This window comes from Amblyomma americanum, chromosome 6, assembly GCF_052857255.1.
Source record: "Amblyomma americanum isolate KBUSLIRL-KWMA chromosome 6, ASM5285725v1, whole genome shotgun sequence".
NCBI classification, from domain to species: domain Eukaryota; kingdom Metazoa; phylum Arthropoda; class Arachnida; order Ixodida; family Ixodidae; genus Amblyomma; species Amblyomma americanum.
In genome coordinates this window covers 45,099,671-45,114,373 of record NC_135502.1, presented here as the reverse complement: position 1 = coordinate 45,114,373, position 14,703 = coordinate 45,099,671, and the positions used below count along the sequence as shown (strand labels likewise).

Below are 14,703 nucleotides of genomic sequence, written 5' to 3'. Positions count from 1 at the left end.
ACGGTACAGACTAGTCTAGAGGGTGCTGACTAGTTCGCAAGGCGTAGATCAGTCCTGCGACGCACAGAAAAAGTCAGCACTGCCATCATCGCACGCAAAGCAGAGGTGTAGAAGAAAGAGCGAGGTTCGTGCACACATTTCCGGTTGGCTACCTCAAACTGAGAAAAAAGGGGGGATAAGGTCATGGTATATACGGGGTATGAAGGGCAACTTGTGGGGTTTCTCGAACATTGTGAGTTAATTAGCGCACCACATTACTTCGAGTCCCTTGTCTCAGGCACAAGAAGCCGTTTTTCGAAGTAGCGAGCAGAACTATTTTTTTAAAACAGCAGAAACATCAAACCGAATCTCTGTTCGTAGCCAAGCACGATGCTCGGTTCACGCAGAGAAGGCGTCACCGACATTGTTGGAAAAACACTCACACGCGCGTTCAGTGGCTGAAATTACGACGGGAAATGACAGCTCAATTCATAAACAGCCCTAGACGACCTAACACAAAATTCCACATTTGTTCTTTACGTGAGAAGTAGAATGTGTGCGACGTCGCAAACAGTGTGGCCCGCAAAAACCACCTAAGCTGAACCCATGAAAATGCATACTTTAACGTCAATTTGCGCAGGCAAGAATTGCCGCACGCCTGCCAAACTTGGTGAAAATAATCCCAACAGGAAAAAAGCCTACCGCAAAAATTTTCTTCCAGTAAGTGAATTTTCTAAAATACCGCGGAGGTGTCCCTAAACGTCCTGGAGCTGCACCTATAGGCTACAAGAGAGGTTGCAGCAAAGGGCTCAGGATTAATTTCGACCAGCTGAGATTTTTCATAACGCGCATTGACAACGTGCAGCGCATTGGCATTTGTTGCGTTGCGCTTGCGTCGAAATGCACCGCCCCCCCCCCCCTTCTTTTCCCTAACAAAAGAGCTATAGCGCAACCATGGCGAACACAAGACAGAGGCACACAGGACTAGCGCTAAAAAGGACTTCAGCGCTAGTCCTGCGTGCCTCTGTGTTGCGTTCGTCTTGGTTGCGCTAGAGTTCTTTTGTTACAGAATGCACCATCTAGCCCAACAAAAAGTTCTTCTAAACTCCCTTTCCCGCTGCCTAGATTCGATCCCGCGACCTTGGAGCCAGCAGACCAACGCTAGAAAATTGTGCCACCACGGCGCGTTAGAGAGATTAAAGCGCGAAAATAAATAATACAGGAAAAGCAGGGCACCGATAAACCGCGCACACACAAAACTGCAAGTGAAGTGCATAACCATACTCAGGATGGTCGCACGCTGGGTAACGCGCTCCACCCACGATTTCCGTGCGCACGAAATGATTCCGAGGAGCAAAGAAATCGCGTGTGCTAGCTGCCTTGGGAGACATTTAGGAGCGACGTTCGGCAATACACAAAGGCATCGAACGGCAGAACGAGCAGAAACACTGAAAGATAAAAGGGAGACGGATCGGGCCAGTCTAAAAAAAAAAAAGGTCGGAACTAAAAGCAACAAAGAAGGGCTCGTCCGAGGCAAATGACTGTCGCGACGACAATCGGCTTTTTCCTCCCTCTTTGTATCACAGAGCCTACCGTCGCGTGATTCTTGACCAATTCCCCACAGAAGTACTCTGCGTCGTTAACCAACACACGACGAAACAGGAGCCTAGGGAAGAAAAGAAAATGCGAATGTACGAGTATCGTGAAAGCCAGCGTAGCTTCGAGCTTTTTCTTACATTCGGCAGGTTTATTACGGAGGGTTCGAGGCAGCTTGAAACAAAACAATGGTTTCTCCTTGGTAGGAACGAAGCGCAGAAAGACAGGTGACATAAATTGTATCGCAGCGAGCGCTGATTTCAACGTTTCGGGACGAAACTGCGAAAGAATGACTCGCATCAAAATCGCGGCTGGCGTTTCATCTCTCAAAGCAGCTACTATTTTCCCTTTGAAGACCGCGTTCCTTGCCCAACTGGGGTTTGCTCAACACCGTCTAGACTGGCGAAGGCGCGTGAAGTGCCGTGTGTCACGTATAGCCGTGGCGAGGTCGTGGAGGAGCAGCGTCGACAGCTGCCGTGGAGCAAGCGGTCTACGACACACGTCCACGCTCGCCGGCCGCACTTCTCAAGGCAGTTCGTGGACCAGCGACACTGACGTTAATGCTGACACGCCTCAAAGCTGGTTGTGCTCTGTCTACACAGCGTTGGCTAACCAACGTAGCCAAGAGCTGGCACGAAGCTCCTGCCCCCATCTGTCTAAATTTGGGGCCTCTCGCAACCTACCACTTTCAGATTTGCAGCCGCTCTCAAGTTTCTGTTCGTCGCATTCAATCTAATTCTCAGACCATTTAGAATACGACGAGACGCTCGCTCTGATGCACCTGTGCCCGCAAAAGTTTTAAAAACACGAAAATTACAACAAAGCTTAGGTCCTGGACAAACTAAGCACGCAGCCACGAACTGAAGGGTGTGCTCTATAGTTGTCCGCACGACCTGTGCTATAAACCCCTCAATGCCTGGCTGAGCTTGTAGTCAGCGAGGAAATCAGCGTTTTTTGCGATTCCGGCGTTTCGAAAACTTTTGTGGGCACCTGTACCTAGAACAAAGGCATTACAAAGGTGAGAAGCAAATCTCCTCTTCCTCGTCTCTGCTACCGTCAGCACCTCTCATTCTCCTTTTCCAACACCTGTGACCGGTATACCTGACGGAAGCGCCAAGAAGCTAAAAAAGGCTGTACGTTACAAAACCGGTGTTCAGGACCGAATAAGCAGCCAAAACACCGCATGATATCCAAACCGAGGTAACAGGTACAGCCGACGATTTTCACTAAAGACAAATACGCTCATCTGCCCAGAACAAATCCCCGCCGTGAAATCTTTTTACAAAATTTATTCCTCTCAGTTTTTCGGTTACCTTAGAGGTTCCCCGAGAACTGCTGGTATTCCATGCTTTGCCATAGGATTGCAGCATTAAACTTACATGTAACGCCCGTGTATAAACATGTAAAAACTTTCAAAGCAGTGGCGTTCAAAATGCAGGGCGTAGCAGTTCGTTAAACCCCAGTCAAAAGATATTCGGCAGCAGCTTATATAGGTTAGTTTAACGCTACATCAGTAACAACTATTCGAAAATAGTTAAGTAACGCCAACTTTTACATGCTATATGGAGTTCCGCATCACATCGCAGATATCCTCCCAGCGCTGTGGTGTTCTTTGCATACGCTTTGTGCACACACATCGCAGGCGCAACTTACCCAGCGAAACACGCTAAATTAATGACGGCGGAGTGTAAACAAACTCTTTTCATGGCTCCTCCTTAATGCATCCTTTTTTTTCTTTAACTCGACCGAGAAAAGCAAGCAAAATACGCGCAACACATCCTTAAGACACTGAACGGCTTCCTGCGCGCGCGCGCGTCCGCCAGCCAGTTTTAGCACGAAGCCGGACGGGCCAATTAATATTTCCGGGCGTACGACCGGCCAAGTTTTAATTTTCATTCGCGTTGACGGTATTCATAAGCCGGGACAGCTGCAGCTCCTCCGCATCTTTTTCCTTCCAACATTATTCCTTGACTTTATTTTCTTTTTTCAGAACAGGCAGCTAGGGAAAAGATAGGAACCAAAGGCAAGGAGTCTATAGAAAGAAAAAGGAAATGTCACGACGACGGGGAAAAAAACACGGGGAGGGGGGCCGTCGGGCAGAAATGATAAATCCTGGGAGCCCCCGGCGGAGGAAAAAGCGCCCCCACCGGCGCCGCTGCCAACGACGGCGGCGACGACTACGGGGCACGCAGCGAGCTGCACCACGGCCTCTGCTCGCGCCCGAGGCCTCGGCTCCGAGAGAACTGCCCTCCCCCTCCCCTTACCGTACTCTTTCCCATTCACCTCCTTTCCAGAGAGCTCCGCCGCCGCCGCCACCTCGGCGCAGGCGCCCGAACGCCGGAGCGCCGCGCGGATAAAAGCGGACGCCAGGCTCCGAGCACGCACACAAGACACGGGCTCACAGTCGGGCAGCCAGCGCTGGACTCGCACAGGCGACGGTGCGCGCCGGTTCAACCCTCGCTCCCAGACAGAGACGCCGGTCATCGAAGCCGCCGGAAAGCTTGTTTCTGCTGACGCTGCGTTCGGCGACTCCTTTATCGCCGTTTATACACTTGTGCTGAACGCATTCCGCATCCAGCTTCCGAGTCGATCTTTTTTTTTTTTTCTCAGTGATCCGGAACTGGTTTAACGTGGACAGTCGTGAATTTTCGTGTTTTTTTTTTTTCCGGACACGACAGTCGTGCGTCGACCGGCAAAGTCTGGGAGGAGCTGCTCCCTGTGACTTGCTCTCGTGGGAAGAGTTGTGAACAGAAAAAAAAATCTAACAAAGTGCGGTGAGAGAAGCAAGGAAAAAGAGAAAGCGGGACTGGTGACGTCAACCAGGGACTGAAAGAGCAGCAGGGCGCCGGCACCGCACAGGGCACGAGGAAAGGGAGGCCACATCGTTTCGGATTGAGGAAGAGCTCATCGCTCCCGAATCGCGGCAAGGTCAGTCTTCGTGTGCATTTTGTAGGCACTGGCGGCTCATTTCGGTGACATTTCAATTTTTCTTCGTTTTTTTCTCTCAACATTTTCTATTTACGTGGCGTAACAAGAAAAGTAATGACAGTTTTGGAAAACGGGATCGAGAAAGGGATACTTAACGCGACGGTGATGAAAAGGCAGCTAAATAATATTTCTCACTTGGCTCCCGAAAAATAAGTGCGATGTTTCAGATCCGCGGTCAAATATTTTAATTTCTTTCAGTTTGTAAGCACCCTCTGCGCATGCATCAAAGCGGCTTCAGTTTCAGTTTCAGTTCAGTTCCATAGAATAGGAATGCTTTTCTTTTATAAATTTCAGGAGATACGTGAAGCACTTTCGTTCTGTGCTATTTGTTGATAGAGAGTAGCCAGCGAACTGGTAAAAGCAAAAATGATGCACTGCTGAGCTTAAAAACAATAGAAAATAGGAAGGATTTATTTTTGCTATAGTATGTCACGTTCGAAAAGTCACCGCTACTTTCTTTCGATTATGAAGTGCAAGTTTGCATCTTAAAAAGTGACCTCTTGTATTTAACACGCGTCAGCAAGCATGCGGAATGCTTGCTGACGCAAGTAAAGCGTTTTCAGGTAGCATGCGAAGCTTCACAGTGCCACACCTCCAATCATAAAGAGGAGTTACTTACAAAGAGAACGACTAAAGTCAAGATGCGAAAGAGCGACTGGCGAGAGAGCGAACGTACACGCACAGAAACAGATAAATCAAAAGAGCAGCCAGAAACACCACTACTACTCCGGCATGCGTCGAAAAATCACGAGCTAACAACACAATCCCAATGGTATGCATTGCGCGTCTATGCACTTTGCTCCCAAACAACGACCGCTTCTTGATAACAGGTGCGCTACTTCGAAGATTGCCAACAAATGGGGACAGACAAGGAGTTGCGCCATTAAGCGCTGTTAGACACAGCTGCCGCCTCCGGCGACGATGCTCGGGCACAAGGGTCATCATCGACGCCTAACGCCCACGCGCCGCGAAGAAGACAGGTCCAAACGAGCAGTGGGTAACAAGACCATGTCGGCCTAACACGGAGGGAACACAACGAGTCGGGAAAGAGTGTGGGCTCGCCTCCGATAAAGAGCGCGGTCGGAGCACGAGCGAAGGAAAAAGCAAGCGGGAGATCGGCACCGAAGGGAGGGAGGCGGAGATGCGGTGAAGCCGCACGTAATGCAAGGCCACCGGGCTACGCGCGGAGGCGGAGGGACCAGCCCTACCATCGCGCGCAGACTCTATAATACATACGCCCACTCCCGCCTCCTCAAGGAGGAGGCCCACAGAGACACACGCCGTAACTCCGGCTTAGCGTAGGGAAGCGATCAATATGCCATATAAATGTTTTACGACCGCGGGCCCTCCCAGGGCGGAAAGGGTAACATTAACAAAGGCACTGCTAACAAGGATCGATCGTGGCCAAACTGCCTCCCGACAGCGGCACACAACTCAGGAGAACAGGGGGGGGGGGGGGGGGGGGTCCCGCGGTCTTACAGGGACAGCGGGCCAGCCAAGACAAACAGGGACCCGGGGCTGCGGGACGCATTAAGGGGCATTAAGCAGCTCGCCACGACGGGCGCCCACCAGGAAGGCACGCCAACGCGGAAGTGGCCGGCACGCGACGCGCGCTGCAGCTGCGCCAACGCTCGCTCCTGCATCGGGAGCCACCTGCCATCTGGGCTGCACCCGCTCCCATGCTGAGCGAGCGCTCAGTGCACGCAGGCCCAGTTTCACGGGGATGAGCGCTCGCCCGCGGATGCGCGGTTTCACGGGGTTCGAGTTTCTTCCCCCACTCGTTCGAAAACTTGGCGACGCCGGGGCCTCCGAAAATAAACCACTGGTGAACGGAGATAGTAAGGGGAGCTTGCCAACCGGCGGGCGCGAAAAAAAAAAAACGAAAAGTAAAGCCAACCACAAGGTGTCTCCTAACTAGGCCCTGAAGCGCTGGCAACGTACAGGAGCCCACAAGAGTTTTTGGAACACGAAAACCACTTAAATATACTTAACTGCTTGGTAGTCTAAGCATACAGACACGAACTCAAGGCTTGCGGTGTGGACATCCCTTTTCGACTTGCCCAGTGCGCCAGGCTCCTCCCGTAGGCAGCTAAAACATTCAACATTTTCGTCGCGTTCATGCTTCGAAAATTTTGGGGACGCCTGAGCGACTAAAAGAAGGCCCAGAAGAAATCATTTTTTTTCGAATTTTATTTTCAACGGCGTCATTTTTCCATTATTCCTTTTTTCACACGTTCTTTACTGGCCCTCTTCGAGCTTGCCAAGCAGTACGAAGCTCCAGTTCAGTGCGGGACACAAAAGACGCATCTTCGCCTTTTTCACCTTCCTCCGTGCGCAAGCAAAATAGCCGCCCAATTGCATTTACACCCTGCTTAACTGGGGTGGATCGAGAGTTTTCAAATTCGGTCGCAAGTGGTACAAGAAAAAGGATACGCCTAGTAATCGCAAAAGCTTGCCTGCCCTTATAAAAAAGGTTGTCCAATCCCCATCCATACATTCGGGTTAAGGCACCGACGGATGTGTACAAAGTTTACAAGTAAATACGCCTGTTTACTTCATCTCACCCCTTTTCGTCAGTATACAAACTGCAGAGCCAAGAACAAAAGAGAGTCGACCAGGGTGCAAGTTCTAACATCTGCTTCAACGGAATAACAGAAAAAATGTCACGATTTCGTCCAGGGCAAAACTACCTATCGAATTCCAATATTCCAGAACTAAAACACTACATCACAAAAAAAGTACCCTCCACGGCTATGGCATCAACGCGCCGGTGCGAAGGAAAACAAAAAAAAAAGCGGAGCGTGTACTGGAAGACTGCTCGTTACGCGTAACAAGACAACATTACGAAAGGCAAGGCCCACCAGTTCCCGGACAAATCGAAGACCACTGCCATTCAGCGAACCGCGCAGGGCCTGTCGCGAGGTGCAACACGACGCCACCGCATCCCGCAACTAGAGACGGCATGACTGAAGCGCGTCTCAGTCAAGCAGCTTGTTATCAAGTAAAGCTCACAAGCGAAAAAACGCGGTCCAATCTGTCGCTCTCGCTGCCGGAGCACCCCTTGGCGGCGACGCCGCTAATCGCCTCTCGTTTCGCTTGGGCCCTACGTTTCGCTTGGGCCCTACGCTTGGGACGTAGGGCCCTACGTCTTGTAACATTGCTCGATGGTGCGTCGAGGCACTGAAACGAAAGGGCTCAATATGAGAAACAGGGGAAAGCAAGGAGGAAGTTTTCAGGCGAAAGTCTTTCGGTGACCTGAAGAATTGCGGACGCTTCATTTTCCGCGACTATCTTCCGAAGCAAGTGGCATTTCTTCAGGTGTGCACTGTTCGCGCGCCAAAGTAGCGACGCAGGACAACGACTCCACAAGCTTCACCTCCCTGCGCATTCACAAAAGCCCTGAAATTTGAGTAAACAAACTACTTCTGTTGTGCTCGTACTAGCCCGATCGAGGGCGAATTACGGAGTGGCTTTGAGAAGATCGTAATGGTGCGCGAACACACTACGTTACTTCGTTTTCATTGTTTTCCACACTTCGGCTCCCTTTCGCCCGGCTTTTAAGTCCTGAGTTTAATGTCGTGAAGGGAAAGGTGGCGCAAAAAAAGAAAACACGCGTTCTACATCATTAAACCAGAAAGAACATTAATTACAGTTTGACATTAAAAAGCTCCCCGCCTTCTTATTCATCAAGACAAATTTTGAAGCTCCTTTAGCAACGCGGAAAAGTCCGGTAAATGCTAGCCATAAATTGACATCCCACTAATCCTGGTACAAACTTTCAATAAGCACTTCCAAACTGCCCAGGTATTTTAATTGAAACGGCGCCAGCCACACAACACCCACAGAAGAGTATTCTGGGTTTTTTCTCTCTCTCTCTCTGCGTGGTTCTACTCTCCGCTTCAGACAGACTTCATAACACCGAACGACTTACTAGTCAGAAACATTCCTTTCATAAAGAAAAATAAGAAAGGTACATGCGCTTTCCGTTATCCCGTCGCCAACACTCGAGCCAGAGACCGCACTTCATTTGTACCCATCTCAAGAATAAAGAACAAAGAAATGGGGCCTTCTTAACGACATTATTAAAGAAGAAAATACGATAGCATTAGGAAGTTGGCCCGTCCCCAAATATTCCACAGGACCACGAAATTTCGGAAGGAGGCTCATGCAAGAAATACGAATGGCGCCTGCCCTTCGTCTCCTCGTCTTTTTGTGCATGTGCTTGTAGAGCGATGTCTTTTTCAAAAATGCGAAACAACTAGCCCGGCAATATACTGAATTAAGGTGAATTGGCGGCTGAATTGGGGCAGAATAGTGGGTCGGCTTAGTGCAATCCCACATGATGATCCACTGGAAGGTATTCCTTAGATTTTCAAACTTGGCGGTGCTGATGACGTAACAATCGTCTCGATCAATCACAGAATTTCGTCCCGAAGAAATACAGTGGATTTTTCAAAACTATAATCTAAATGTTACCGTATCAAAAACGCGGCGGCTAAAAATGTTGCACGTTGGGAGCTAAAAAAAAAAAAAAAGGGCGACAATCCTGAACCTGTAAAGCGTGCACGACGCAATGCAACCCTGCAAGGTGAGAAAGACCACATCACAAAGGGAAAGGGGGGGGGGGGGGGGGAGCGGGAAACAAACAGAAGGTGGGGTTAAGTTCAGCGCACTGGCAAAGAGTTGCGCGGAAAGTCATCTTTTCATTACGCTTTTCCGCAAACTTCATCGTGTCTGACTAGGTCACTTTACGAAGCATCCTGAAAATCGAATCATTCATAAGTAGTGCAGGCTGTCTTCATAATATTTATGGCCTCATAAAAGGTGCTTGAAATTTCCGGCACTTTCTAACGCGCCGTACCGGTAGGGTCACATCTGACTACAATATTGAGAAGAAAAGGAAATAAAACGAACGAGGACTGCTACATAAAGTATAATCCCACATGATCGCCTGGAAGATATTCCTTAGATTTTCAAACTTGGCGGTCCTGATGACGTGACGACACTCTCGACCAATCAGGAAATTTTGTTACGGAGAAACATAGTGGCTTTTATAAGAAGACAATCTAAATTTTATCGCGTCAATAACACGGCAGCTAAAAACGTTGCACGTTGGCGACTACAAAAAAAAAAAGCTGATAATCCTGACCCTGTAAAGCGTGCACGACGCCGCGCAACACTGCAAGGTGGGAATGACCACATGACAAACGGAAGGGGAAAGCGGGGAAACAAGAGAAAGTGGGGTTAACTTCAGCGCACTGGCAAAGAGACGTGGAAAGTCTTAATTTCATGACGCTTTTCCCCATACTTCACCGCGTCTGACTACGTCACTTTACGAAGCATCCTAATAATCGAATCAGTCCTGATTAATGCACGCTGTCTTCATAAACTTTATGGCCTCGTAAATGGTGCTTGAAACTGCCGGCGCCTTCTAACGCGCCACACCGGCAGCGTCACATATGACTACAATATTGAGAAGAAAAGGAAATGAAACGAACAAGGACCACCACATAAAACAGACATCTGCAAAACGCGCAAGACAACGGCGCAACATCAAACACTACTTAGGCCAACAAACGGAGCGTTCAAAACAGGGACGTGCCTTTCGCTAAAAGCGGCCTCTTCCATCCTAGGCTATTCCGAGCAGCGCGCGGAACAACGAAACATTGTTAGCCAAAGCACAGACAGCCACATGGAGGAGAAAACAGAAAGAAAGCAAAAGACAAGCGCGAGAAAACAAAACGGGAACACCGATGCGTTAACGCACGCCCGCGCGCACTTTGAGTGGAAACGGGGCGCCGGCCAAGCGACGAAGAAACAAGGTAATTTTCTTACGCAGGCTGCCAACGCCACTTGGAGCGGATATAGGTCGCAAAACGGCGCAGCAGCACCCGGTGCCTCTTATCGTCGCGTCGAGGTGGAACAAAAAAACAACAAAAAGCAAGAACACGGAGGAAAGAGGGTTTAAGGGACACGGAATATGGGGAAAAACAGAGGCACACGCACGCATACCTTGCTCTTTGTTTCGATCTGCACAAACACTTCAGGTCTTGGAACATGCAAGAAAAATGTATAACACCTTGAAGAAACCGTACTCCAGATTGCTTCTCAGCACGACAGAGAGAAAAAAGGAAAAAAAAAGAAAAAGAAAGACATCTCCAAATTGAACAAGGAAGGAACCAATGCAATGTTCCCAGTCGTACCACATCCGAAGGCAGGCTGTTCCAATCGCAAGCTCTATGAAAAGTAAACAAAACGGTTACGCTGAGAGCAGTTGAAAGCCAATAAAACTAGCGCGAAAAATGGAAGAACGAAGCAAGCGTCGTCAATTGTTCCGTTTTGTCTGCCTTTTTTTTTTTTTCGGAAAAGGACGTACAAGGCCGCACGGAGAAAGCAGAAAAGATACTCAGATGGCGCGCGGCGTGGCTTCCGGAAACGACTGGGGTTCGCGACACAGCGCCACACATTTTCCCAGTTTATTTTTTTCTTCCCCTCAGTCCCCAAAAATAAAGTTCCGAAAGGGTAATCAAATGGCGCAACCAACCGCGCCCGTCGGGGGACGCCAGCCAGCCACCCACTTCAAAAAAACGCGCCCTTCCGGCAGCGCAAGATGAGGCAGATCAGGGTCCCGCAAGGACGCCGCGCGGACGCCCGGAGGGCGCGCTTGGCTGCATCCGAATGCTTGCTGCGCCCAGATTCAAAAGCGGGAGCCTCCGCTGCCGCTGCGAGATCGGCCTTTTTCTGGACAAACAAATAAGCGCCAGTCGCGCAAACGTGGACTGCAAAGTAGCGAGCAGGGCAAGAGAGCAGCAGCTCGCGCAGCTGTTGAAGATGGCGAAGTCGCCACAACGCGTTCGCAGTTCTGTAAAAAAGGGAGGGAGAGAGAGAGAGAGAGATGAACACCCGCAAACGTTCAATAGCGCGCTTTCGGATGAAATTGTGCCAGGCGCGACTTCCAGTGCGGATACGCGGCGGGCGATGAGTTCTGAAAGCATTCTTTTCCTGTTGCATTTTTTCGTTTCGTGTGCGAACCAGCCGCCAAAAACACACGCCCAAAAACGACGTGAAAACGACTTTTATTTTATTTTTCGGCTCATTTAAACGAGAAAGGGACTGCGCCCAGCTTTGAATGCGGCACTTAGAAGCTGTGAAGAGAACCTACAAAATAAGAGCCACGCAGCTGTAACTGTAGATTAAATGTTTTCGTCTCTACTGGGCAGCGCAGCATTTTCGACATAATCCTCCGGGAGTATTGCCGCACACAGCGCTCACAGATGTACAACAATAGTTTTGCGGATATAACGAGTCTATAACTCAAATTTCACTTCAGTCAAACCGACGAGCGCAACTGCAAGAAAATAAGTACGCACAACAGGAAATAAACGCGGGGCCGAGAGCAGAGGCATATTACGTTCATAAACGAGGCGCCCCGCATAATTTATTAAAATTCGAAAACAGTATTAAAGCCAAAGGCTACGCTACCAACTTGCTATAACGAATATGAACGAGTTCACACGTGCAGAGCGAGGTTATAAGGCTACGAAACTTTCAAAGGCACACATTCATTAAACGGCGTTCTAACAGAAAAGAAGACTCGCGCTCACTTCACAGCGGCCTGTAATGAGCGGGTTAGTTATTGATTACGCGCGTTCCGCAACACCGTGGCTCCGTTAATCCCTGCATACGTACGTGCCTAAGCGGAAACGCCACCACCCTCAGAGAGGCCGAAATTAAAGGGAGCTGCACGCCACGGAAGCGGCTCAGCCACGCAAGGAAACGGGCGGCCGCACGGGGAAAAAAAAAACAGCGCCGCGCTAATCGATGAGCGCACGCGAGGGTGGGGACGGCGGCGCAGCTCCCGAAGCCAAGACACTGGAAACCGCGCAGGCAAAGACAGCGCGGTGGCAGCGGCGGAGGAACAGGGGGGCGCCAGCCGGCAAGGGGAAGCGGGCACTCCGAGCAACAGTGCGATCAAACGAGGGAACACAATGTGAGGCCAAATTAACGAAAATGCGGTGGTGGTGGTGGTGGGAGAGATAGAGGGAGAGACGGAGAGGTTGGAAGAAGGAGCCATGGAAGGGGGTAAGGGGGTAACACCGAAGCCGGCGGAGAACTGGAGCCATTAGGCGAAACCGCCCGTCCCCGAGACCATTTTCTTCGCTCCAGGCACGCTATTCTTTTTTTCTTTTTCTTCTCCACAACCTTCACGCGCTCAAACAAACGCACACTTTGTAGCTGGCTAAGGATTGGCGTCGGATCCAATAAATCGAAGTCAGCCAACGCGTCTCGGAGATAAACACATCCTCGCAAGGAGGTGGAACAACAGAAAGCGCCCTCTGAAGCGGGGGGAGGAGACAGAGAGAGAGAGAGAGAGCGAGTTTAGGAAGGAAAGAAAACAGTCGCGAAAGCCGCCTCGCTCGCTCACGCGACGCGGGCGACAGCACTGGGGCGTGGAGCCAATCGGAGCCGCAGAAACAACAATCCCAGTAAAAACGGCGATGTACTATACACTACGAGCCGGAAGCTACGCCGTCCGAAACGGCGGCGTCAGTGGCGGGAGTTTGAGGGATATATACACCCGACGCGTGCGGAGAGAAGGCCGTGAAAAGAGGGGGGGGGGAGACCGGCATCGTAAGAAAGGGGGGAGGCAATGCGCGGCGTGCCAATTTAACGCCTGGCAAGACAAGGAGGCATTGTCGCGGTCGGCTTCTCGCCGCCGTCTCTTATATCCCCCTCGCTCTGGTGGCACATCACCCCCTGCTCGCCTCCCCCCACGCCACCGCACCCCGCCTCGAACAACAATCGCAGTCGGGGGCTCAGAGCAGACTGCGCAGACTGGCGCTGACACTGCATTAGCGACGTCAGCGCCGGCAGTCCGGGCAGTGAACGCGACCGCAGGGATAGCCCACTCTGCGAGCTCTAGTTCTGCCGCTTTCCACGAGGTGTTGTTACGATACGAAAAGAAAGGGAAGAATACTGAGGGGATGGCGGCACGAAAGGTTCCGTACATTTCCGGGAAGCTTCTGACAGCGCCTTCTTTCGACACCCGATATGGCAACACTTCGCAACAATATCAACGCGAACATCTACGCATTGGCTCTGTAAACAGCCTCAACCGAAACACATAATGAATACCCCTGTCCCTTTCAAGAAAGCGCCGAAAAAAATCAAGCTCAGTGCATGGAAGCCTTGTTTCTATCAACCCGATAAGAAGCTTCGATGGTGTAGCATATCGAGACTGAAAACTGACGTGTTGAATTCCGGAAAAGTGATAACGTTATTCAGTTGAGTGTTGCCCATATCTGAACAGAAATCAAACACTGCTCTAGGTTATGTGCCTTACCAACAAGATATAAACAGATATGGTCGGCACATCGCCAACTCTATCCACTACGGAGCATCACATGCTAACTGCACCAGCTTTGATTCATGGTAATACCGTTCATGAATTCACGTACTCTTCACTATATTTAATTTTTCGCCGTGCTTTGCAATCGCGGCGATCGATAGCAACCTCGACAAAAAAGGGGAATCCGAAGGCGAGATTTTTATGCTGGCCGAAGGAATTTCTAAAGCCGATAGGAGTTACGTGCCGTAGAGCGAATACGCATAAATCGAAAGTGTCACCGAACAGATAAAAGATGCTCGCTGTTTGAAGAAAACAATTTTGCTCGCGTAAACACTTTCCGCCGTCCCAATCCCCGCTTCTTTTCAAAAAAGTACGGCAGAGAAAGAGATGGCGGGAGTCGGCCAGAAACAGAATTAGAAAAGGAAAGAAGAGATGATGTAGAAATGGCATTTCCGCTTTTCCAACAAGACCGCATTCATATGCTAATAAGCACTCCGCGACGAACTGCTTCCTCGGCGTCGTCCGTTTACAAATATCGTTTTTTTTTCCTCTTTCCTGCCAACTATTTCCACTCGGAGCTTGCCTCCGAACCCCTTCTCTTCCCTCTTTCTCTTTCATTTCTTTCCTTCCTTTATCGCGTATAAAGTGAGCACCGTTCCTGCGCTGTCGGCTTATCTTTCCCTGTCGCCTTATATATACGCACAAATATATCCCCGTGCGCACTTATCAACGAAAACGCAGCAGTCACGTATTTCTGCCTCTTTGGGGAGGAGGTTCCAGCCATCTAAGAA

General features: G+C 50.1%; 2 protein-coding genes across 3 annotated transcripts in view; one reads left to right on the top strand and one right to left on the bottom strand.

Moving 5' to 3' along the window:
• Positions 1-14,703, bottom strand: part of timeout (circadian regulator timeout) — a gene marked incomplete in the record, with an annotated part of 289,956 nt that overhangs the window by 130,772 nt on the left and 144,481 nt on the right.
• Positions 3,959-14,703, top strand: part of LOC144136736 (uncharacterized) — a 116,862-nt gene continuing 106,117 nt past the window's right edge. Inside the window, exon 1 of one of the 2 annotated variants that reach the window (XM_077669311.1) lies at positions 3,959-4,503. The gene's annotated coding sequence lies outside the window, so the exon portion shown is untranslated. Of the gene's footprint in view, positions 4,516-14,703 lie in introns of both variants that reach the window. The other variant, XM_077669312.1, reaches the window with a different exon arrangement.